Here is a 20,505-nt window from a genome sequence, read left to right as displayed (position 1 = left end):
GGCGGTGAGAGCGTCGAATCCTAGCCACTAGACCACCAGGGAGGGCACGCTGACTCTCGGACCGTGGATGCGCGGCAGACTGTGCGGAACGGAAATGGGTCTAAAGTCTCAAAGTAGTCGACAAAAAGTCACCCTGCCCCGTGTGAGGCTCGAACTCACGACCTTCAGATTATGAGACTGACGCGCTGCCTAACTGCGCCAACGAGGCACGCCCGGACCGGTGGCGCCTGGGTGGCCCCTTGCGTCTGGTTGCGTGGCATTTTGTGCGCCACCAGCGGGGAAACTCCTGCGAGCATGGCACGACTGGGCTTCTTGCACTCTGGCTACCCACACTGAGGACCTTCTCATTCTTAACTTGTTACACGTACAGAAATAACTTCAAGGAGACACAGAGGGGCTATGTCATGCCCAGGATTCCTATCGTCTTTTAAATGGTGTCGAGAATGGCACGCCTGCCGTTGCTGGACGATCTTGGCGCACGTGCTCTCAGTCTAGATAAAACCCATGATAAATAAACACTTACATTTGACACATTTGACACAGCTGACAGATTAATGGAATAACGTTACATATCCACAATGCAAAGTCCCAGTTACTCAGTGATCACGTGTTTGGCTCGTCTTTAGCCACATTATCAAAGGGAAAACTTTAATTGTGCTACAGTTGAAAGACTGTCCAATGTAAGCTGGTGACGTGTTCCACGTATTAGAATCTGTTAAAGAAAAAGCTCTGCGGCCGTTGCCTGTGGCAGTAAACTGTACTTCGCACTCACCTCTTGAAGAATTCCTCGTTTGCCTTGTGTGCTCGAGACACAATACCACCGGTTCTTTTAAGGATGTCACCGCCGTATGGTTAACAGTTGGCTACATTAGGAGGCAACTGTGAACCATAAAGCGGCAGTGAAACGTACAGAGATGACGCTTTTTCGTTAAATTGCAATGATGGCATCCATCCGCATTTGAGCAAGTATTTTCATTGCGCGTTCATGTAGAACGAGCAGGGTCTGAGAATGGCTATTCCTTTTTGTGACCCAGTTCTAATACAGTATGTGAAAGGGAGAACGGATCGTTGTATGCAAAACCACTTTGACAGGCATCCGTTACAGGGCAAATGGAGACGGGCTGCGTGTGCTTTTGGCAAATGAAAGGCTTCAGGCACATTGTTCCTCATTTCGAGAAATCCACATTCATCACCATTTCAAGGCGGTTGTGACGAAATTAATAAGAATTAAAGATGAGCTACATGAAGGAAATAAAACCGTGAGTCATTCCAAAAATTATAACGACACATCCGCCGAGGAGGAAAAACGACTCGCTCGTGGCAGCTGCAGTCGTCAGGATGGCCGAGCGGTCTAAGGCGCTGCGTTCAGGTCGCAGTCTCCTCTGGAGGCGTGGGTTCGAATCCCACTTCTGACATTCTATTGCCCTTGTTGGAGCCCCCCGTGCTGTGTATTGTGGTTTCTTTCGAGGGAGCGTCCTTTTCAAAGAAGGCAGGAGGCAGGCACGCGGGGGACCACCCGGTTTTCCATTTTGGTAGAGATGAAGTTTGGCAGCTGTGCATGCCGGCCTCCAGAATCCAGCTGTCTTCTGCAAGCATGACTGCTCATAGCCCTGGCGTTGGGCCAGTGGCGCAATGGATAACGCGTCTGACTACGGATCAGAAGATTCTAGGTTCGACTCCTGGCTGGCTCGATCGTGCTTTTACTCCTTCCTCCTGCTTGTTGGGTGTCTGCTGTCCTGCATCAACATGCCTCAGTAGAGCAGAGCGTTCCCTGACCGGGAATCGAACCCGGGCCGCGGCGGTGAGAGCGCCGAATCCTAGCCACTAGACCACCAGGGAGGGCACGCTGACTCTCAGACCGTGGATGCCCGGCAGACTGTGCGGAACGGAAATGGGTCTAAAGTCTCAAAGTAGTCGACAAAAAGTCACCCTGCCCCGTGTGAGGCTCGAATTCACGACCTTCAGATTATGAGACTGACGCGCTGCCTAACTGCGCCAACGAGGCACACCCGGACCGGTGACGCCTGGGTGGCCCCTTGCGTCTGGTTGCGTGGCATTTTGTGCGCCACCAGCGAGGAAACTCCTGCGAGCAGAGCACGACTGGGCTTCTTGCACTCTGGCTACCCACACTGAGGACCTTCTCATTCTTAACTTGTTACACGTACAGAAATAACTTCAAGGAGACACAGAGGGGCTATGTCATGCCCAGGATTCCTATCGTCTTTTAAATGGTGTCGAGAATGGCACGCCTGCCGTTGCTGGACGATCTTGGCGCACGTGCTCTCAGTCTAGATAAAACCCATGATAAATAAACACTTACATTTGACACATTTGACACAGCTGACAGATTAATGGAATAACGTTACATATCCACAATGCAAAGTCCCAGTTACTCAGTGATCACGTGTTTGGCTCGTCTTTAGCCACATTATCAAAGGGAAAACTTTAATTGTGCTACAGTTGAAAGACTGTCCAATGTAAGCTGGTGACGTGTTCCACGTATTAGAATCTGTTAAAGAAAAAGCTCTGCGGCCGTTGCCTGTGGCAGTAAACTGTACTTCGCACTCACCTCTTGAAGAATTCCTCGTTTGCCTTGTGTGCTCGAGACACAATACCACCGGTTCTTTTAAGGATGTCACCGCCGTATGGTTAACAGTTGGCTACATTAGGAGGCAACTGTGAACCATAAAGCGGCAGTGAAACGTACAGAGATGACACTTTTTCGTTAAATTGCAATGATGGCATCCATCCGCATTTGAGCAAGTATTTTCATTGCGCGTTCATGTAGAACGAGCAGGGTCTGAGAATGGCTATTCCTTTTTGTGACCCAGTTCTAATACAGTATGTGAAAGGGAGAACGGATCGTTGTATGCAAAACCACTTTGACAGGCATCCGTTACAGGGCAAATGGAGACGGGCTGCATGTGCTTTTGGCAAATGAAAGGCTTCAGGCACATTGTTCCTCATTTCGAGAAATCCACATTCATCACCATTTCAAGGCGGTTGTGACGAAATAAATAAGAATTAAAGATGAGCTACATGAAGGAAATAAAACCGTGAGTCATTCCAAAAATTATAACGACACATCCGCCGAGGAGGAAAAACGACTCGCTCGTGGCATATGCGGTCGTCAGGATGGCCGAGCGGTCTAAGGCGCTGCGTTCAGGTCGCAGTCTCCTCTGGAGGCGTGGGTTCGAATCCCACTTCTGACATTCTATTGCCCTTGTTGGAGCCCCCCGTGCTGTGTATTGTGGTTTCTTTCGAGGGAGCGTCCTTTTCAAAGAAGGCAGGAGGCAGGCACGCGGGGGACCACCCGGTTTTCCATTTTGGTAGAGATGAAGTTTGGCAGCTGTGCATGCCGGCCTCCAGAATCCAGCTGTCTTCTGCAAGCATGACTGCTCATGGCCCTGGCGTTGGGCCAGTGGCGCAATGGATAACGCGTCTGACTACGGATCAGAAGATTCTAGGTTCGACTCCTGGCTGGCTCGATCGTGCTTTTACTCTTTCCTCCTGCACGTTGGGTGTCTGCTGTCCTGCGTCAACATGCCTCAGTAGAGCAGAGGACGCACACCAGGCTCTGATTGCTCAGATGGCGGAGCGCAGGACTGCAGGCAGGCAAATTAGCCTGCCGACCTTAGGTCGGTGGCCCGGAGGCAGTGGACCTTTGCCTCTTGGAGGTGCTGCGATCCTTGCCTTCGAAGCCAGCTTTGCGCATAACCCGGCCGGTGAAAAAGGCAAGCGCACGTCAAAAGAGCGTTCCCTGACCGGGAATCGAACCCGGGCCGCGGCGGTGAGAGCGCCGAATCCTAGCCACTAGACCACCAGGGAGGGCACGCTGACTCTCAGACCGTGGATGCCCGGCAGACTGTGCGGAACGGAAATGGGTCTAAAGTCTCAAAGTAGTCGACAAAAAGTCACCCTGCCCCGTGTGAGGCTCGAACTCACGACCTTCAGATTATGAGACTGACGCGCTGCCTAAATGCGCCAACGAGGCACGCCCGGACCGGTGGCGCCTGGGTGGCCCCTTGCGTCTGGTTGCGTGGCATTTTGTGCGCCACCAGCGTGGAAACTCCTGCGAGCAGAGCACGACTGGGCTTCTTGCACTCTGGCTACCCACACTGAGGACCTTCTCATTCTTAACTTGTTACACGTACAGAAATAACTTCAAGGAGACACAGAGGGGCTATGTCATGCCCAGGATTCCTATAGTCTTTTAAATGGTGTCGAGAATGGCACGCCTGCCGTTGCTGGACGATCTTGGCGCACGTGCTCTCAGTCTAGATAAAACCCATGATAAATAAACACTTACATTTGACACATTTGACACAGCTGACAGATTAATGGAATAACGTTACATATCCACAATGCAAAGTCCCAGTTACTCAGTGATCACGTGTTTGGCTCGTCTTTAGCCACATTATCAAAGGGAAAACTTTAATTGTGCTACAGTTGAAAGACTGTCCAATGTAAGCTGGTGACGTGTTCCACGTATTAGAATCTGTTAAAGAAAAAGCTCTGCGGCCGTTGCCTGTGGCAGTAAACTGTACTTCGCACTCACCTCTTGAAGAATTCCTCGTTTGCCTTGTGTGCTCGAGACACAATACCACCGGTTCTTTTAAGGATGTCACCGCCGTATGGTTAACAGTTGGCTACATTAGGAGGCAACTGTGAACCATAAAGCGGCAGTGAAACGTACAGAGATGACACTTTTTCGTTAAATTGCAATGATGGCATCCATCCGCATTTGAGCAAGTATTTTCATTGCGCGTTCATGTAGAACGAGCAGGGTCTGAGAATGGCTATTCCTTTTTGTGACCCAGTTCTAATACAGTATGTGAAAGGGAGAACGGATCGTTGTATGCAAAACCACTTTGACAGGCATCCGTTACAGGGCAAATGGAGACGGGCTGCGTGTGCTTTTGGCAAATGAAAGGCTTCAGGCACATTGTTCCTCATTTCGAGAAATCCACATTCATCACCATTTCAAGGCGGTTGTGACGAAATAAATAAGAATTAAAGATGAGCTACATGAAGGAAATAAAACCGTGAGTCATTCCAAAAATTATAACGACACATCCGCCGAGGAGGAAAAACGACTCGCTCGTGGCAGCTGCGGTCGTCAGGATGGCCGAGCGGTCTAAGGCGCTGCGTTCAGGTCGCAGTCTCCTCTGGAGGCGTGGGTTCGAATCCCACTTCTGACATTCTATTGCCCTTGTTGGAGCCCCCCGTGCTGTGTATTGTGGTTTCTTTCGAGGGAGCGTCCTTTTCAAAGAAGGCAGGAGGCAGGCACGCGGGGGACCACCCGGTTTCCCATTTTGGTAGAGATGAAGTTTGGCAGCTGTGCATGCCGGCCTCCAGAATCCAGCTGTCTTCTGCAAGCATGACTGCCCATGGCCCTGGCGTTGGGCCAGTGGCGCAATGGATAACGCGTCTGACTACGGATCAGAAGATTCTAGGTTCGACTCCTGGCTGGCTCGATCGTGCTTTTACTCCTTCCTCCTGCTTGTTGGGTGTCTGCTGTCCTGCGTCAACATGCCTCAGTAGAGCAGAGGACGCACACCAGGCTCTGATTGCTCAGATGGCGGAGCGCAGGACTGCAGGCAGGCAAATTAGCCTGCCGACCTTAGGTCGGTGGCCCGGAGGCAGTGGACCTTTGCCTCTTGGAGGTGCTGCGATCCTTGCCTTCGAAGCCAGCTTTGCGCATAACCCGGCCGGTGAAAAAGGCAAGCGCACATCAAAAGAGCGTTCCCTGACCGGGAATCGAACCCGGGCCGAGCGCCGAATCCTAGCCACTAGACCACCAGGGAGGGCACGCTGACTCTCAGACCGTGGATGCCCGGCAGACTGTGCGGAACGGAAATGGGTCTAAAGTCTCAAAGTAGTCGACAAAAAGTCACCCTGCCCCGTGTGAGGCTCGAACTCACGACCTTCAGATTATGAGACTGACGCGCTGCCTAACTGCGCCAACGAGGCACGCCCGGACCGGTGACGCCTGGGTGGCCCCTTGCGTCTGGTTGCGTGGCATTTTGTGCGCCACCAGCGAGGAAACTCCTGCGAGCAGAGCACGACTGGGCTTCTTGCACTCTGGCTACCCACACTGAGGACCTTCTCATTCTTAACTTGTTACACGTACAGAAATAACTTCAAGGAGACACAGAGGGGCTATGTCATGCCCAGGATTCCTATCGTCTTTTAAATGGTGTCGAGAATGGCACGCCTGCCGTTGCTGGACGATCTTGGCGCACGTGCTCTCAGTCTAGATAAAACCCATGATAAATAAACACTTACATTTGACACATTTGACACAGCTGACAGATTAATGGAATAACGTTACATATCCACAATGCAAAGTCCCAGTTACTCAGTGATCACGTGTTTGGCTCGTCTTTAGCCACATTATCAAAGGGAAAACTTTAATTGTGCTACAGTTGAAAGACTGTCCAATGTAAGCTGGTGACGTGTTCCACGTATTAGAATCTGTTAAAGAAAAAGCTCTGCGGCCGTTGCCTGTGGCAGTAAACTGTACTTCGCACTCACCTCTTGAAGAATTCCTCGTTTGCCTTGTGTGCTCGAGACACAATACCACCGGTTCTTTTAAGGATGTCACCGCCGTATGGTTAACAGTTGGCTACATTAGGAGGCAACTGTGAACCATAAAGCGGCAGTGAAACGTACAGAGATGACGCTTTTTCGTTAAATTGCAATGATGGCATCCATCCGCATTTGAGCAAGTATTTTCATTGCGCGTTCATGTAGAACGAGCAGGGTCTGAGAATGGCTATTCCTTTTTGTGACCCAGTTCTAATACAGTATGTGAAAGGGAGAACGGATCGTTGTATGCAAAACCACTTTGACAGGCATCCAAATGGAGACGCGCTGCGTGTGCTTTTGGCAAATGAAAGGCTTCAGGCACATTGTTCCTCATTTCGAGAAATCCACATTCATCACCATTTCAAGGCGGTTGTGGCGAAATAAATAAGAATTAAAGATGAGCTACATGAAGGAAATAAAACCGTGAGTCATTCCAAAAATTATAACGACACATCCGCCGAGGAGGAAAAACGACTCGCTCGTGATAGCTGCGGTCGTCAGGATGGCCGAGCGGTCTAAGGCGCTGCGTTCAGGTCGCAGTCTCCTCTGGAGGCGTGGGTTCGAATCCCACTTCTGACATTCTATTGCCCTTGTTGGAGCCCCCCGTGCTGTGTATTGTGGTTTCTTTCGAGGGAGCGTCCTTTTCAAAGAAGGCAGGAGGCAGGCACGCGGGGGACTAACCGGTTTTCCATTTTGGTAGAGATGAAGTTTGGCAGCTGTGCATGCCGGCCTCCAGAATCCAGCTGTCTTCTGCAAGCATGACTGCCCATGGCCCTGGCGTTGGGCCAGTGGCGCAATGGATAACGCGTCTGACTACGGATCAGAAGATTCTAGGTTCGACTCCTGGCTGGCTCGATCGTGCTTTTACTCCTTCCTCCTGCACGTTGGGTGTCTGCTGTCCTGCGTCAACATGCCTCAGTAGAGCAGAGGACGCACACCAGGCTCTGATTGCTCAGATGGCGGAGCGCAGGACTGCAGGCAGGCAAATTAGCCTGCCGACCTTAGGTCGGTGGCCCGGAGGCAGTGGACCTTTGCCTCTTGGAGGTGCTGCGATCCTTGCCTTCGAAGCCAGCTTTGCGCATAACCTGGCCGGTGAAAAAGGCAAGCGCACGTCAAAAGAGCGTTCCCTGACCGGGAATCGAACCCGGGCCGCGGCGGTGAGAGCGCCGAATCCTAACCACTAGACCACCAGGGAGGGCACGCTGACTCTCAGACCGTGGATGCCCGGCAGACTGTGCGCAACGGAAATGGGTCTAAAGTCTCAAAGAAGTCGACAAAAAGTCACCCTGCCCCGTGTGAGGCTCGAACTCACGACCTTCAGATTATGAGACTGACGCGCTGCCTAACTGCGCCAACGAGGCACGCCCGGACCGGTGGCGCCTGGGTGGCCCCTTGCGTCTGGTTGCGTGGCATTTTGTGCGCCACCAGCGAGGAAACTCCTGCGAGCAGAGCACGACTGGGCTTCTTGCACTCTGGCTACCCACACTGAGGACCTTCTCATTCTTAACTTGTTACACGTACAGAAATAACTTCAAGGAGACACAGAGGGGCTATGTCATGCCCAGGATTCCTATCGTCTTTTAAATGGTGTCGAGAATGGCACGCCTGCCGTTGCTGGACGATCTTGGCGCACGTGCTCTCAGTCTAGATAAAACCCATGATAAATAAACACTTACATTTGACACATTTGACACAGCTGACAGATTAATGGAATAACGTTACATATCCACAATGCAAAGTCCCAGTTACTCAGTGATCACGTGTTTGGCTCGTCTTTAGCCACATTATCAAAGGGAAAACTTTAATTGTGCTACAGTTGAAAGACTGTCCAATGTAAGCTGGTGACGTGTTCCACGTATTAGAATCTGTTAAAGAAAAAGCTCTGCGGCCGTTGCCTGTGGCAGTGCACTGTACTTCGCACTCACCTCTTGAAGAATTCCTCGTTTGCCTTGTGTGCTCGAGACACAACACCATCGGTTCTTTTAAGGATGTCACCGCCGTATGGTTAACAGTTGGCTACATTAGGAGGCAACTGTGAACCATAAAGCGGCACTGAAACGTACAGAGATGACGCTTTTTCGTTAAATTGCAATGATGGCATCCATCCGCATTTGAGCAAGTATTTTCATTGCGCGTTCATGTAGAACGAGCAGGGTCTGAGAATGGCTATTCCTTTTTGTGACCCAGTTCTAATACAGTATGTGAAAGGGAGAACGGATCGTTGTATGCAAAACCACTTTGACAGGCATCCGTTACAGGGCAAATGGAGACGGGTTGCGTGTGCTTTTGGCAAATGAAAGGCTTCAGGCACATTGTTCCTCATTTCGAGAAATCCACATTCAGTAGAGATGAAGTTTGGCAGCTGTGCATGCCGGCCTCCAGAATCCAGCTGTCTTCTGCAAGCATGACTGCCCATGGCCCTGGCGTTGGGCCAGTGGCGCAATGGATAACGCGTCTGACTACGGATCAGAAGATTCTAGGTTCGACTCCTGGCTGGCTCGATCGTGCTTTTACTCCTTCCTCCTGCACGTTGGGTGTCTGCTGTCCTGCGTCAACATGCCTCAGTAGAGCAGAGGACGCACACCAGGCTCTGATTGCGCAGATGGCGGAGCGCAGGACTGCAGGCAGGCAAATTAGCCTGCCGACCTTAGGTCGGTGGCCCGGAGGCAGTGGACCTTTGCCTCTTGGAGGTGCTGCGATCCTTGCCTTCGAAGCCAGCTTTGCGCATAACCCGGCCGGTGAAAAAGGCAAGCGCACGTCAAAAGAGCGTTCCCTGACCGGGAATCGAACCCGGGCCGCGGCGGTGAGAGCGCCGAATCCTAGCCACTAGACCACCAGGGAGGGCACGCTGACTCTCAGACCATGGATGCCCGGCAGACTGTGCGGAACGGAAATGGGTCTAAAGTCTCAAAGTAGTCGACAAAAAGTCACCCTGCCCCGTGTGAGGCTCGAACTCACGACCTTCAGATTATGAGACTGACGCGCTGCCTAACTGCGCCAACGAGGCACGCCCGGACCGGTGGCGCCTGGGTGGCCCCTTGCGTCTGGTTGCGTGGCATTTTGTGCGCCACCAGCGAGGAAACTCCTGCGAGCAGAGCACGACTGGGCTTCTTGCACTCTGGCTACCCACACTGAGGACCTTCTCATTCTTAACTTGTTACACGTACAGAAATAACTTCAAGGAGACACAGAGGGGCTATGTCATGCCCAGGATTCCTATCGTCTTTTAAATGGTGTCGAGAATGGCACGCCTGCCCTTGCTGGACGATCTTGGCGCACGTGCTCTCAGTCTAGATAAAACCCATGATAAATAAACACTTACATTTGACACATTTGACACAGCTGACAGATTAATGGAATAACGTTACATATCCACAATGCAAAGTCCCAGTTACTCAGTGATCACGTGTTTGGCTCGTCTTTAGCCACATTATCAAAGGGAAAACTTTAATTGTGCTACAGTTGAAAGACTGTCCAATGTAAGCTGGTGACGTGTTCCACGTATTAGAATCTGTTAAAGAAAAAGCTCTGCGGCCGTTGCCTGTGGCAGTAAACTGTACTTCGCACTCACCTCTTGAAGAATTCCTCGTTTGCCTTGTGTGCTCGAGACACAATACCACCGGTTCTTTTAAGGATGTCACCGCCGTATGGTTAACAGTTGCCTCCTAATGTAGCCAACTGTTAACCATACGGCGGTGACATCCTTAAAAGAACCGGTGGTAAAGCGGCAGTGAAACGTACAGAGATGACGCTTTTTCGTTAAATTGCAATGATGGCATCCATCCGCATTTGAGCAAGTATTTTCATTGCGCGTTCATGTAGAACGAGCAGGGTCTGAGAATGGCTATTCCTTTTTGTGACCCAGTTCTAATACAGTATGTGAAAGGGAGAACGGATCGTTGTATGCAAAACCACTTTGACAGGCATCCGTTACAGGGCAAATGGAGACGGGCTGCGTGTGCTTTTGGCAAATGAAAGGCTTCAGGCACATTGTTCCTCATTTCGAGAAATCCACATTCATCACCATTTCAAGGCGGTTGTGACGAAATAAATAAGAATTAAAGATGAGCTACATGAAGGAAATAAAACCAAGAGTCATTCCAAAAATTATAACGACACATCCGCCGAGGAGGAAAAACGACTCGCTCGTGGCAGCTGCGGTCGTCAGGATGGCCGAGCGGTCTAAGGCGCTGCGTTCAGGTCGCAGTCTCCTCTGGAGGCGTGGGTTCGAATCCCACTTCTGACATTCTATTGCCCTTGTTGGAGCCCCCCGTGCTGTGTATTGTGGTTTCTTTCGAGGGAGCGTCCTTTTCAAAGGAGGCAGGCACGCGGGGGACCACCCGGTTTCCCATTTTGGTAGAGATGAAGTTTGGCAGCTGTGCATGCCGGCCTCCAGAATCCAGCTGTCTTCTGCAAGCATGACTGCCCATGGCCCTGGCGTTGGGCCAGTGGCGCAATGGATAACGCGTCTGACTACGGATCAGAAGATTCTAGGTTCGACTCCTGGCTGGCTCGATCGTGCTTTTACTCCTTCCTCCTGCTTGTTGGGTGTCTGCTGTCCTGCGTCAACATGCCTCAGTAGAGCAGAGCGTTCCCTGACCGGGAATCGAACCCGGGCCACGGCGGTGAGAGCGCCGAATCCTAGCCACTAGACCACCAGGGAGGGCACGCTGACTCTCAGACCGTGGATGCCCGGCAGACTGTGCGGAACGGAAATGGGTCTAAAGTCTCAAAGTAGTCGACAAAAAGTCACCCTGCCCCGTGTGAGGCTCGAACTCACGACCTTCAGATTATGAGACTGACGCGCTGCCTAACTGCGCCAACGAGGCACGCCCGGACCGGTGACGCCTGGGTGGCCCCTTGCGTCTGGTTGCGTGGCATTTTGTGCGCCACCAGCGAGGAAACTCCTGCGAGCAGAGCACGACTGGGATTCTTGCACTCTAGCTACCCACACTGAGGACCTTCTCATTCTTAACTTGTTACACGTACAGAAATAACTTCAAGGAGACACAGAGGGGCTATGTCATGCCCAGGATTCCTATCGTCTTTTAAATGGTGTCGAGAATGGCACGCCTGCCGTTGCTGGACGATCTTGGCGCACGTGCTCTCAGTCTAGATAAAACCCATGATAAATAAACACTTACATTTGACACATTTGACACAGCTGACAGATTAATGGAATAACGTTACATATCCACAATGCAAAGTCCCAGTTACTCAGTGATCACGTGTTTGGCTCGTCTTTAGCCACATTATCAAAGGGAAAACTTTAATTGTGCTACAGTTGAAAGACTGTCCAATGTAAGCTGGTGACGTGTTCCACGTATTAGAATCTGTTAAAGAAAAAGCTCTGCGGCCGTTGCCTGTGGCAGTAAACTGTACTTCGCACTCACCTCTTGAAGAATTCCTCGTTTGCCTTGTGTGCTCGAGACACAATACCACCGGTTCTTTTAAGGATGTCACCGCCGTATGGTTAACAGTTGGCTACATTAGGAGGCAACTGTGAACCATAAAGCGGCAGTGAAACGTACAGAGATGACGCTTTTTCGTTAAATTGCAATGATGGCATCCATCCGCATTTGAGCAAGTATTTTCATTGCGCGTTCATGTAGAACGAGCAGGGTCTGAGAATGGCTATTCCTTTTTGTGACCCAGTTCTAATACAGTATGTGAAAGGGAGAACGGATCGTTGTATGCAAAACCACTTTGACAGGCATCCGTTACAGGGCAAATGGAGACGCGCTGCGTGTGCTTTTGGCAAATGAAAGGCTTCAGGCACATTGTTCCTCATTTCGAGAAATCCACATTCATCACCATTTCAAGGCGGTTGTGGCGAAATAAATAAGAATTAAAGATGAGCTACATGAAGGAAATAAAACCGTGAGTCATTCCAAAAATTATAACGACACATCCGCCGAGGAGGAAAAACGACTCGCTCGTGACAGCTGCGGTCGTCAGGATGGCCGAGCCGTCTAAGGCGCTGCGTTCAGGTCGCAGTCTCCTCTGGAGGCGTGGGTTCGAATCCCACTTCTGACATTCTATTGCCCTTGTTGGAGCCCCCCGTGCTGTGTATTGTGGTTTCTTTCGAGGGAGCGTCCTTTTCAAAGAAGGCAGGAGGCAGGCACGCGGGGGACCAACCGGTTTTCCAATTTGGTAGAGATGAAGTTTGGCAGCTGTGCATGCCGGCCTCCAGAATCCAGCTGTCTTCTGCAAGCATGACTGCCCATGGCCCTGGCGTTGGGCCAGTGGCGCAATGGATAACGCGTCTGACTACGGATCAGAAGATTCTAGGTTCGACTCCTGGCTGGCTCGATCGTGCTTTTACTCCTTCCTCCTGCACGTTGGGTGTCTGCTGTCCTGCGTCAACATGCCTCAGTAGAGCAGAGGACGCACACCAGGCTCTGATTGCTCAGATGGCGGAGCGCAGGACTGCAGGCAGGCAAATTAGCCTGCCGACCTTAGGTCGGTGGCCCGGAGGCAGTGGACCTTTGCCTCTTGGAGGTGCTGCGATCCTTGCCTTCGAAGCCAGCTTTGCGCATAACCTGGCCGGTGAAAAAGGCAAGCGCACGTCAAAAGAGCGTTCCCTGACCGGGAATCGAACCCGGGCCGCGGCGGTGAGAGCGCCGAATCCTAGCCACTAGACCACCAGGGAGGGCACGCTGACTCTCAGACCGTGGATGCCCGGCAGACTGTGCGCAACGGAAATGGGTCTAAAGTCTCAAAGTAGTCGACAAAAAGTCACCCTGCCCCGTGTGAGGCTCGAACTCACGACCTTCAGATTATGAGACTGACGCGCTGCCTAACTGCGCCAACGAGGCACGCCCGGACCGGTGGCGCCTGGGTGGCCCCTTGCGTCTGGTTGCGTGGCATTTTGTGCGCCACCAGCGAGGAAACTCCTGCGAGCAGAGCACGACTGGGCTTCTTGCACTCTGGCTACCCACACTGAGGACCTTCTCATTCTTAACTTGTTACACGTACAGAAATAACTTCAAGGAGACACAGAGGGGCTATGTCATGCCCAGGATTCCTATCGTCTTTTAAATGGTGTCGAGAATGGCACGCCTGCCGTTGCTGGACGATCTTGGCGCACGTGCTCTCAGTCTAGATAAAACCCATGATAAATAAACACTTACATTTGACACATTTGACACAGCTGACAGATTAATGGAATAACGTTACATATCCACAATGCAAAGTCCCAGTTACTCAGTGATCACGTGTTTGGCTCGTCTTTAGCCACATTATCAAAGGGAAAACTTTAATTGTGCTACAGTTGAAAGACTGTCCAATGTAAGCTGGTGACGTGTTCCACGTATTAGAATCTGTTAAAGAACAAGCTCTGCGGCCGTTGCCTGTGGCAGTAAACTGTACTTCGCACTCACCTCTTGAAGAATTCCTCGTTTGCCTTGTGTGCTCGAGACACAATACCACCGGTTCTTTTAAGGATGTCACCGCCGTATGGTTCACAGTTGCCTCCTAATGTAGCCAACTGTTAACCATACGGCGGTGACATCCTTAAAAGAACCGGTGGTAAAGCGGCAGTGAAACGTACAGAGATGACGCTTTTTCGTTAAATTGCAATGATGGCATCCATCCGCATTTGAGCAAGTATTTTCATTGCGCGTTCATGTAGAACGAGCAGGGTCTGAGAATGGCTATTCCTTTTTGTGACCCAGTTCTAATACAGTATGTGAAAGGGAGAACGGATCGTTGTATGCAAAACCACTTTGACAGGCATCCGTTACAGGGCAAATGGAGACGGGCTGCGTGTGCTTTTGGCAAATGAAAGGCTTCAGGCACATTGTTCCTCATTTCGAGAAATCCACATTCATCACCATTTCAAGGCGGTTGTGACGAAATAAATAAGAATTAAAGATGAGCTACATGAAGGAAATAAAACCGTGAGTCATTCCAAAAATTATAACGACACATCCGCCGAGGAGGAAAAACGACTCGCTCGTGGCAGCTGCGGTCGTCAGGATGGCCGAGCGGTCTAAGGCGCTGCGTTCAGGTCGCAGTCTCCTCTGGAGGCGTGGGTTCGAATCCCACTTCTGACATTCTATTGCCCTTGTTGGAGCCCCCCGTGCTGTGTATTGTGGTTTCTTTCGAGGGAGCGTCCTTTTCAAAGAAGGCAGGAGGCAGGCACGCGGGGGACCACCCGGTTTCCCATTTTGGTAGAGATGAAGTTTGGCAGCTGTGCATGCCGGCCTCCAGAATCCAGCTGTCTTCTGCAAGCATGACTGCCCATGGCCCTGGCGTTGGGCCAGTGGCGCAATGGATAACGCGTCTGACTACGGATCAGAAGATTCTAGGTTCGACTCCTGGCTGGCTCGATCGTGCTTTTACTCCTTCCTCCTGCTTGTTGGGTGTCTGCTGTCCTGCGTCAACATGCCTCAGTAGAGCAGAGCGTTCCCTGACCGGGAATCGAACCCGGGCCGCGGCGGTGAGAGCGCCGAATCCTAGCCACTAGACCACCAGGGAGGGCACGCTGACTCTCAGACCGTGGATGCCCGGCAGACTGTGCGGAACGGAAATGGGTCTAAAGTCTCAAAGTAGTCGACAAAAAGTCACCCTGCCCCGTGTGAGGCTCGAACTCACGACCTTCAGATTATGAGACTGACGCGCTGCCTAACTGCGCCAACGAGGCACACCCGGACCGGTGACGCCTGGGTGGCCCCTTGCGTCTGGTTGCGTGGCATTTTGTGCGCCACCAGCGAGGAAACTCCTGCGAGCAGAGCACGACTGGGCTTCTTGCACTCTGGCTACCCACACTGAGGACCTTCTCATTCTTAACTTGTTACACGTACAGAAATAACTTCAAGGAGACACAGAGGGGCTATGTCATGCCCAGGATTCCTATCGTCTTTTAAATGGTGTCGAGAATGGCACGCCTGCCGTTGCTGGACGATCTTGGCGCACGTGCTCTCAGTCTAGATAAAACCCATGATAAATAAACACTTACATTTGACACATTTGACACAGCTGACAGATTAATGGAATAACGTTACATATCCACAATGCAAAGTCCCAGTTACTCAGTGATCACGTGTTTGGCTCGTCTTTAGCCACATTATCAAAGGGAAAACTTTAATTGTGCTACAGTTGAAAGACTGTCCAATGTAAGCTGGTGACGTGTTCCACGTATTAGAATCTGTTAAAGAAAAAGCTCTGCGGCCGTTGCCTGTGGCAGTAAACTGTACTTCGCACTCACCTCTTGAAGAATTCCTCGTTTGCCTTGTGTGCTCGAGACACAATACCACCGGTTCTTTTAAGGATGTCACCGCCGTATGGTTAACAGTTGGCTACATTAGGAGGCAACTGTGAACCATAAAGCGGCAGTGAAACGTACAGAGATGACGCTTTTTCGTTAAATTGCAATGATGGCATCCATCCGCATTTGAGCAAGTATTTTCATTGCGCGTTCATGTAGAACGAGCAGGGTCTGAGAATGGCTATTCCTTTTTGTGACCCAGTTCTAATACAGTATGTGAAAGGGAGAACGGATCGTTGTATGCAAAACCACTTTGACAGGCATCCGTTACAGGGCAAATGGAGACGGGCTGCGTGTGCTTTTGGCAAATGAAAGGCTTCAGGCACATTGTTCCTCATTTCGAGAAATCCACATTCATCACCATTTCAAGGCGGTTGTGACGAAATAAATAAGAATTAAAGATGAGCTACATGAAGGAAATAAAACCGTGAGTCATTCCAAAAATTATAACGACACATCCGCCGAGGAGGAAAAACGACTCGCTCGTGGCAGCTGCGGTCGTCAGGATGGCCGAGCGGTCTAAGGCGCTGCGTTCAGGTCGCAGTCTCCTCTGGAGGCGTGGGTTTGAATCCCACTTCTGACATTCTATTGCCCTTGTTGGAGCCCCCCGTGCTGTGTATTGTGGTTTCTTTCGAGGGAGCGTCCTTTTCAAAGAAGGCAGGAGGCAGGCACGCGGGGGACCAACCGGTTTCCCATTTTGGTAGAGATGAAGTTTGGCAGCTGTGCATGCCGGCCTCCAGAATCCAGCTGTCTTCTGCAAGCATGACTGCCCATGGCCCTGGCGTTGGGCCAGTGGCGCAATGGATAACGCGTCTGACTACGGATCAGAAGATTCTAGGTTTGACTCCTGGCTGGCTCGATCGTGCTTTTACTCCTTCCTCCTGCACGTTGGGTGTCTGCTGTCCTGCGTCAACATGCCTCAGTAGAGCAGAGGACGCACACCAGGCTCTGATTGCTCAGATGGCGGAGCGCAGGACTGCAGGCAGGCAAATTAGCCTGCCGACCTTAGGTCGGTGGCCCGGAGGCAGTGGACCTTTGCCTCTTGGAGGTGCTGCGATCCTTGCCTTCGAAGCCAGCTTTGCGCATAACCCGGCCGGTGAAAAAGGCAAGCGCACGTCAAAAGAGCGTTCCCTGACCGGGAATCGAACCCGGGCCGCGGCGGTGAGAGCGTCGAATCCTAGCCACTAGACCACCAGGGAGGGCACGCTGACTCTCAGACCGTGTATGCGCGGCAGACTGTGCGGAACGGAAATGGGTCTAAAGTCTCAAAGTAGTCGACAAAAAGTCACCCTGCCCCGTGTGAGGCTCGAACTCACGACCTTCAGATTATGAGACTGACGCGCTGCCTAACTGCGCCAACGAGGCACGCCCAGACCGGTGGCGCCTGGGTGGCCCCTTGCGTCTGGTTGCGTGGCATTTTGTGCGCCACCAGCGGGGAAACTCCTGCGAGCATGGCACGACTGGGCTTCTTGCACTCTGGCTACCCACACTGAGGACCTTCTCATTCTTAACTTGTTACACGTACAGAAATAACTTCAAGGAGACACAGAGGGGCTATGTCATGCCCAGGATTCCTATCGTCTTTTAAATGGTGTCGAGAATGGCACGCCTGCCGTTGCTGGACGATCTTGGCGCACGTGCTCTCAGTCTAGATAAAACCCATGATAAATAAACACTTACATTTGACACATTTGACACAGCTGACAGATTAATGGAATAACGTTACATATCCACAATGCAAAGTCCCAGTTACTCAGTGATCACGTGTTTGGCTCGTCTTTAGCCACATTATCAAAGGGAAAACTTTAATTGTGCTACAGTTGAAAGACTGTCCAATGTAAGCTGGTGACGTGTTCCACGTATTAGAATCTGTTAAAGAAAAAGCTCTGCGGCCGTTGCCTGTGGCAGTAAACTGTACTTCGCACTCACCTCTTGAAGAATTCCTCGTTTGCCTTGTGTGCTCGAGACACAATACCACCGGTTCTTTTAAGGATGTCACCGCCGTATGGTTAACAGTTGGCTACATTAGGAGGCAACTGTGAACCATAAAGCGGCAGTGAAACGTACAGAGATGACGCTTTTTCGTTAAATTGCAATGATGGCATCCATCCGCATTTGAGCAAGTATTTTCATTGCGCGTTCATGTAGAACGAGCAGGGTCTGAGAATGGCTATTCCTTTTTGTGACCCAGTTCTAATACAGTATGTGAAAGGGAGAACGGATCGTTGTATGCAAAACCACTTTGACAGGCATCCGTTACAGGGCAAATGGAGACGGGCTGCGTGTGCTTTTGGCAAATGAAAGGCTTCAGGCACATTGTTCCTCATTTCGAGAAATCCACATTCATCACCATTTCAAGGCGGTTGTGACGAAATAAATAAGAATTAAAGATGAGCTACATGAAGGAAATAAAACCGTGAGTCATTCCAAAAATTATAACGACACATCCGCCGAGGAGGAAAAACGACTCGCTCGTGGCAGCTGCGGTCGTCAGGATGGCCGAGCGGTCTAAGGCGCTGCGTTCAGGTCGCAGTCTCCTCTGGAGGCGTGGGTTTGAATCCCACTTCTGACATTCTATTGCCCTTGTTGGAGCCCCCCGTGCTGTGTATTGTGGTTTCTTTCGAGGGAGCGTCCTTTTCAAAGAAGGCAGGAGGCAGGCACGCGGGGGACCAACCGGTTTCCCATTTTGGTAGAGATGAAGTTTGGCAGCTGTGCATGCCGGCCTCCAGAATCCAGCTGTCTTCTGCAAGCATGACTGCCCATGGCCCTGGCGTTGGGCCAGTGGCGCAATGGATAACGCGTCTGACTACGGATCAGAAGATTCTAGGTTTGACTCCTGGCTGGCTCGATCGTGCTTTTACTCCTTCCTCCTGCACGTTGGGTGTCTGCTGTCCTGCGTCAACATGCCTCAGTAGAGCAGAGGACGCACACCAGGCTCTGATTGCTCAGATGGCGGAGCGCAGGACTGCAGGCAGGCAAATTAGCCTGCCGACCTTAGGTCGGTGGCCCGGAGGCAGTGGACCTTTGCCTCTTGGAGGTGCTGCGATCCTTGCCTTCGAAGCCAGCTTTGCGCATAACCCGGCCGGTGAAAAAGGCAAGCGCACGTCAAAAGAGCGTTCCCTGACCGGGAATCGAACCCGGGCCGCGGCGGTGAGAGCGTCGAATCCTAGCCACTAGACCACCAGGGAGGGCACGCTGACTCTCAGACCGTGGATGCGCGGCAGACTGTGCGGAACGGAAATGGGTCTAAAGTCTCAAAGTAGTCGACAAAAAGTGACCCTGCCCCGTGTGAGGCTCGAACTCACGACCTTCAGATTATGAGACTGACGCGCTGCCTAACTGCGCCAACGAGGCACGCCCGGACCGGTGGCGCCTGGGTGGCCCCTTGCGTCTGGTTGCGTGGCATTTTGTGCGCCACCAGCGGGGAAACTCCTGCGAGCATGGCACGACTGGGCTTCTTGCACTCTGGCTACCCACACTGAGGACCTTCTCATTCTTAACTTGTTACACGTACAGAAATAACTTCAAGGAGACACAGAGGGGCTATGTCATGCCCAGGATTCCTATCGTCTTTTAAATGGTGTCGAGAATGGCACGCCTGCCGTTGCTGGACGATCTTGGCGCACGTGCTCTCAGTCTAGATAAAACCCATGATAAATAAACACTTACATTTGACACATTTGACACAGCTGACAGATTAATGGAATAACGTTACATATCCACAATGCAAAGTCCCAGTTACTCAGTGATCACGTGTTTGGCTCGTCTTTAGCCACATTATCAAAGGGAAAACTTTAATTGTGCTACAGTTGAAAGACTGTCCAATGTAAGCTGGTGACGTGTTCCACGTATTAGAATCTGTTAAAGAAAAAGCTCTGCGGCCGTTGCCTGTGGCAGTAAACTGTACTTCGCACTCACCTCTTGAAGAATTCCTCGTTTGCCTTGTGTGCTCGAGACACAATACCACCGGTTCTTTTAAGGATGTCACCGCCGTATGGTTAACAGTTGGCTACATTAGGAGGCAACTGTGAACCATAAAGCGGCAGTGAAACGTACAGAGATGACACCTTTTCGTTAAATTGCAATGATGGCATCCATCCGCATTTGAGCAAGTATTTTCATTGCGCGTTCATGTAGAACGAGCAGGGTCTGAGAATGGCTATTCCTTTTTGTGACCCAGTTCTAATACAGTATGTGAAAGGGAGAACGGATCGTTGTATGCAAAACCACTTTGACAGGCATCCGTTACAGGGCAAATGGAGACGGGCTGCGTGTGCTTTTGGCAAATGAAAGGCTTCAGGCACATTGTTCCTCATTTCGAGAAATCCACATTCATCACCATTTCAAGGCGGTTGTGACGAAATAAATAAGAATTAAAGATGAGCTACATGAAGGAAATAAAACCGTGAGTCATTCCAAAAATTATAACGACACATCCGCCGATGAGGAAAAACGACTCGCTCGTGGCAGCTGCGGTCGTCAGGATGGCCGAGCGGTCTAAGGCGCTGCGTTCAGGTCGCAGTCTCCTCTGGAGGCGTGGGTTCGAATCCCACTTCTGACATTCTATTGCCCTTGTTGGAGCCCCCCGTGCTGTGTATTGTGGTTTCTTTCGAGGGAGCGTCCTTTTCAAAGAAGGCAGGAGG

The 20,505-nt window shown here is 51.2% G+C and overlaps 38 non-coding genes across 38 annotated transcripts; 20 read left to right on the top strand and 18 right to left on the bottom strand.

The window, feature by feature from the left end:
- Positions 1–134: 134 nt before the first annotated feature.
- Positions 135–208, bottom strand: trnam-cau (transfer RNA methionine (anticodon CAU)). Its single transcript has one exon. It is a non-coding gene; the product is annotated as a tRNA-Met (tRNA).
- Positions 209–1,332: 1,124 nt separating this feature from the next.
- On the top strand, positions 1,333–1,415 carry trnal-cag (transfer RNA leucine (anticodon CAG)). Its single transcript has one exon. It is a non-coding gene; the product is annotated as a tRNA-Leu (tRNA).
- A 203-nt stretch (positions 1,416–1,618) lies between these two features.
- Positions 1,619–1,691, top strand: trnar-acg (transfer RNA arginine (anticodon ACG)). Its single transcript has one exon. It is a non-coding gene; the product is annotated as a tRNA-Arg (tRNA).
- A 76-nt stretch (positions 1,692–1,767) lies between these two features.
- On the bottom strand, positions 1,768–1,839 carry trnae-cuc (transfer RNA glutamic acid (anticodon CUC)). Its single transcript has one exon. It is a non-coding gene; the product is annotated as a tRNA-Glu (tRNA).
- A 92-nt stretch (positions 1,840–1,931) lies between these two features.
- Positions 1,932–2,005, bottom strand: trnam-cau (transfer RNA methionine (anticodon CAU)). Its single transcript has one exon. It is a non-coding gene; the product is annotated as a tRNA-Met (tRNA).
- Positions 2,006–3,129: 1,124 nt separating this feature from the next.
- Positions 3,130–3,212, top strand: trnal-cag (transfer RNA leucine (anticodon CAG)). Its single transcript has one exon. It is a non-coding gene; the product is annotated as a tRNA-Leu (tRNA).
- A 203-nt stretch (positions 3,213–3,415) lies between these two features.
- On the top strand, positions 3,416–3,488 carry trnar-acg (transfer RNA arginine (anticodon ACG)). The gene has a single exon. It is a non-coding gene; the product is annotated as a tRNA-Arg (tRNA).
- Positions 3,489–3,756: 268 nt separating this feature from the next.
- Positions 3,757–3,828, bottom strand: trnae-cuc (transfer RNA glutamic acid (anticodon CUC)). The gene has a single exon. It is a non-coding gene; the product is annotated as a tRNA-Glu (tRNA).
- Positions 3,829–3,920: 92 nt separating this feature from the next.
- On the bottom strand, positions 3,921–3,994 carry trnam-cau (transfer RNA methionine (anticodon CAU)). The gene has a single exon. It is a non-coding gene; the product is annotated as a tRNA-Met (tRNA).
- A 1,124-nt stretch (positions 3,995–5,118) lies between these two features.
- Positions 5,119–5,201, top strand: trnal-cag (transfer RNA leucine (anticodon CAG)). The gene has a single exon. It is a non-coding gene; the product is annotated as a tRNA-Leu (tRNA).
- Positions 5,202–5,404: 203 nt separating this feature from the next.
- trnar-acg (transfer RNA arginine (anticodon ACG)) lies at positions 5,405–5,477 on the top strand. Its single transcript has one exon. It is a non-coding gene; the product is annotated as a tRNA-Arg (tRNA).
- A 422-nt stretch (positions 5,478–5,899) lies between these two features.
- On the bottom strand, positions 5,900–5,973 carry trnam-cau (transfer RNA methionine (anticodon CAU)). Its single transcript has one exon. It is a non-coding gene; the product is annotated as a tRNA-Met (tRNA).
- A 1,114-nt stretch (positions 5,974–7,087) lies between these two features.
- Positions 7,088–7,170, top strand: trnal-cag (transfer RNA leucine (anticodon CAG)). The gene has a single exon. It is a non-coding gene; the product is annotated as a tRNA-Leu (tRNA).
- A 203-nt stretch (positions 7,171–7,373) lies between these two features.
- On the top strand, positions 7,374–7,446 carry trnar-acg (transfer RNA arginine (anticodon ACG)). Its single transcript has one exon. It is a non-coding gene; the product is annotated as a tRNA-Arg (tRNA).
- Positions 7,447–7,714: 268 nt separating this feature from the next.
- On the bottom strand, positions 7,715–7,786 carry trnae-cuc (transfer RNA glutamic acid (anticodon CUC)). Its single transcript has one exon. It is a non-coding gene; the product is annotated as a tRNA-Glu (tRNA).
- Positions 7,787–7,878: 92 nt separating this feature from the next.
- On the bottom strand, positions 7,879–7,952 carry trnam-cau (transfer RNA methionine (anticodon CAU)). The gene has a single exon. It is a non-coding gene; the product is annotated as a tRNA-Met (tRNA).
- A 1,067-nt stretch (positions 7,953–9,019) lies between these two features.
- On the top strand, positions 9,020–9,092 carry trnar-acg (transfer RNA arginine (anticodon ACG)). Its single transcript has one exon. It is a non-coding gene; the product is annotated as a tRNA-Arg (tRNA).
- A 268-nt stretch (positions 9,093–9,360) lies between these two features.
- Positions 9,361–9,432, bottom strand: trnae-cuc (transfer RNA glutamic acid (anticodon CUC)). The gene has a single exon. It is a non-coding gene; the product is annotated as a tRNA-Glu (tRNA).
- A 92-nt stretch (positions 9,433–9,524) lies between these two features.
- Positions 9,525–9,598, bottom strand: trnam-cau (transfer RNA methionine (anticodon CAU)). The gene has a single exon. It is a non-coding gene; the product is annotated as a tRNA-Met (tRNA).
- Positions 9,599–10,754: 1,156 nt separating this feature from the next.
- Positions 10,755–10,837, top strand: trnal-cag (transfer RNA leucine (anticodon CAG)). Its single transcript has one exon. It is a non-coding gene; the product is annotated as a tRNA-Leu (tRNA).
- A 196-nt stretch (positions 10,838–11,033) lies between these two features.
- Positions 11,034–11,106, top strand: trnar-acg (transfer RNA arginine (anticodon ACG)). The gene has a single exon. It is a non-coding gene; the product is annotated as a tRNA-Arg (tRNA).
- A 76-nt stretch (positions 11,107–11,182) lies between these two features.
- Positions 11,183–11,254, bottom strand: trnae-cuc (transfer RNA glutamic acid (anticodon CUC)). The gene has a single exon. It is a non-coding gene; the product is annotated as a tRNA-Glu (tRNA).
- A 92-nt stretch (positions 11,255–11,346) lies between these two features.
- Positions 11,347–11,420, bottom strand: trnam-cau (transfer RNA methionine (anticodon CAU)). The gene has a single exon. It is a non-coding gene; the product is annotated as a tRNA-Met (tRNA).
- A 1,124-nt stretch (positions 11,421–12,544) lies between these two features.
- Positions 12,545–12,627, top strand: trnal-cag (transfer RNA leucine (anticodon CAG)). Its single transcript has one exon. It is a non-coding gene; the product is annotated as a tRNA-Leu (tRNA).
- A 203-nt stretch (positions 12,628–12,830) lies between these two features.
- On the top strand, positions 12,831–12,903 carry trnar-acg (transfer RNA arginine (anticodon ACG)). The gene has a single exon. It is a non-coding gene; the product is annotated as a tRNA-Arg (tRNA).
- A 268-nt stretch (positions 12,904–13,171) lies between these two features.
- Positions 13,172–13,243, bottom strand: trnae-cuc (transfer RNA glutamic acid (anticodon CUC)). Its single transcript has one exon. It is a non-coding gene; the product is annotated as a tRNA-Glu (tRNA).
- A 92-nt stretch (positions 13,244–13,335) lies between these two features.
- On the bottom strand, positions 13,336–13,409 carry trnam-cau (transfer RNA methionine (anticodon CAU)). The gene has a single exon. It is a non-coding gene; the product is annotated as a tRNA-Met (tRNA).
- A 1,156-nt stretch (positions 13,410–14,565) lies between these two features.
- trnal-cag (transfer RNA leucine (anticodon CAG)) lies at positions 14,566–14,648 on the top strand. The gene has a single exon. It is a non-coding gene; the product is annotated as a tRNA-Leu (tRNA).
- A 203-nt stretch (positions 14,649–14,851) lies between these two features.
- On the top strand, positions 14,852–14,924 carry trnar-acg (transfer RNA arginine (anticodon ACG)). The gene has a single exon. It is a non-coding gene; the product is annotated as a tRNA-Arg (tRNA).
- A 76-nt stretch (positions 14,925–15,000) lies between these two features.
- Positions 15,001–15,072, bottom strand: trnae-cuc (transfer RNA glutamic acid (anticodon CUC)). Its single transcript has one exon. It is a non-coding gene; the product is annotated as a tRNA-Glu (tRNA).
- Positions 15,073–15,164: 92 nt separating this feature from the next.
- On the bottom strand, positions 15,165–15,238 carry trnam-cau (transfer RNA methionine (anticodon CAU)). Its single transcript has one exon. It is a non-coding gene; the product is annotated as a tRNA-Met (tRNA).
- A 1,124-nt stretch (positions 15,239–16,362) lies between these two features.
- Positions 16,363–16,445, top strand: trnal-cag (transfer RNA leucine (anticodon CAG)). The gene has a single exon. It is a non-coding gene; the product is annotated as a tRNA-Leu (tRNA).
- A 203-nt stretch (positions 16,446–16,648) lies between these two features.
- On the top strand, positions 16,649–16,721 carry trnar-acg (transfer RNA arginine (anticodon ACG)). Its single transcript has one exon. It is a non-coding gene; the product is annotated as a tRNA-Arg (tRNA).
- Positions 16,722–17,153: 432 nt separating this feature from the next.
- Positions 17,154–17,227, bottom strand: trnam-cau (transfer RNA methionine (anticodon CAU)). The gene has a single exon. It is a non-coding gene; the product is annotated as a tRNA-Met (tRNA).
- Positions 17,228–18,351: 1,124 nt separating this feature from the next.
- On the top strand, positions 18,352–18,434 carry trnal-cag (transfer RNA leucine (anticodon CAG)). The gene has a single exon. It is a non-coding gene; the product is annotated as a tRNA-Leu (tRNA).
- Positions 18,435–18,637: 203 nt separating this feature from the next.
- On the top strand, positions 18,638–18,710 carry trnar-acg (transfer RNA arginine (anticodon ACG)). Its single transcript has one exon. It is a non-coding gene; the product is annotated as a tRNA-Arg (tRNA).
- A 432-nt stretch (positions 18,711–19,142) lies between these two features.
- Positions 19,143–19,216, bottom strand: trnam-cau (transfer RNA methionine (anticodon CAU)). The gene has a single exon. It is a non-coding gene; the product is annotated as a tRNA-Met (tRNA).
- Positions 19,217–20,340: 1,124 nt separating this feature from the next.
- Positions 20,341–20,423, top strand: trnal-cag (transfer RNA leucine (anticodon CAG)). The gene has a single exon. It is a non-coding gene; the product is annotated as a tRNA-Leu (tRNA).
- The last annotated feature ends 82 nt before the right edge of the window (positions 20,424–20,505 follow it).

This window comes from Paramisgurnus dabryanus, chromosome 13 (assembly GCF_030506205.2).
Source record: "Paramisgurnus dabryanus chromosome 13, PD_genome_1.1, whole genome shotgun sequence".
Lineage (NCBI taxonomy): Eukaryota > Metazoa > Chordata > Actinopteri > Cypriniformes > Cobitidae > Paramisgurnus > Paramisgurnus dabryanus.
The sequence above is the reverse complement of the archived record's forward strand: the minus strand, read 5'-3'. Positions and strand labels throughout refer to the sequence as shown.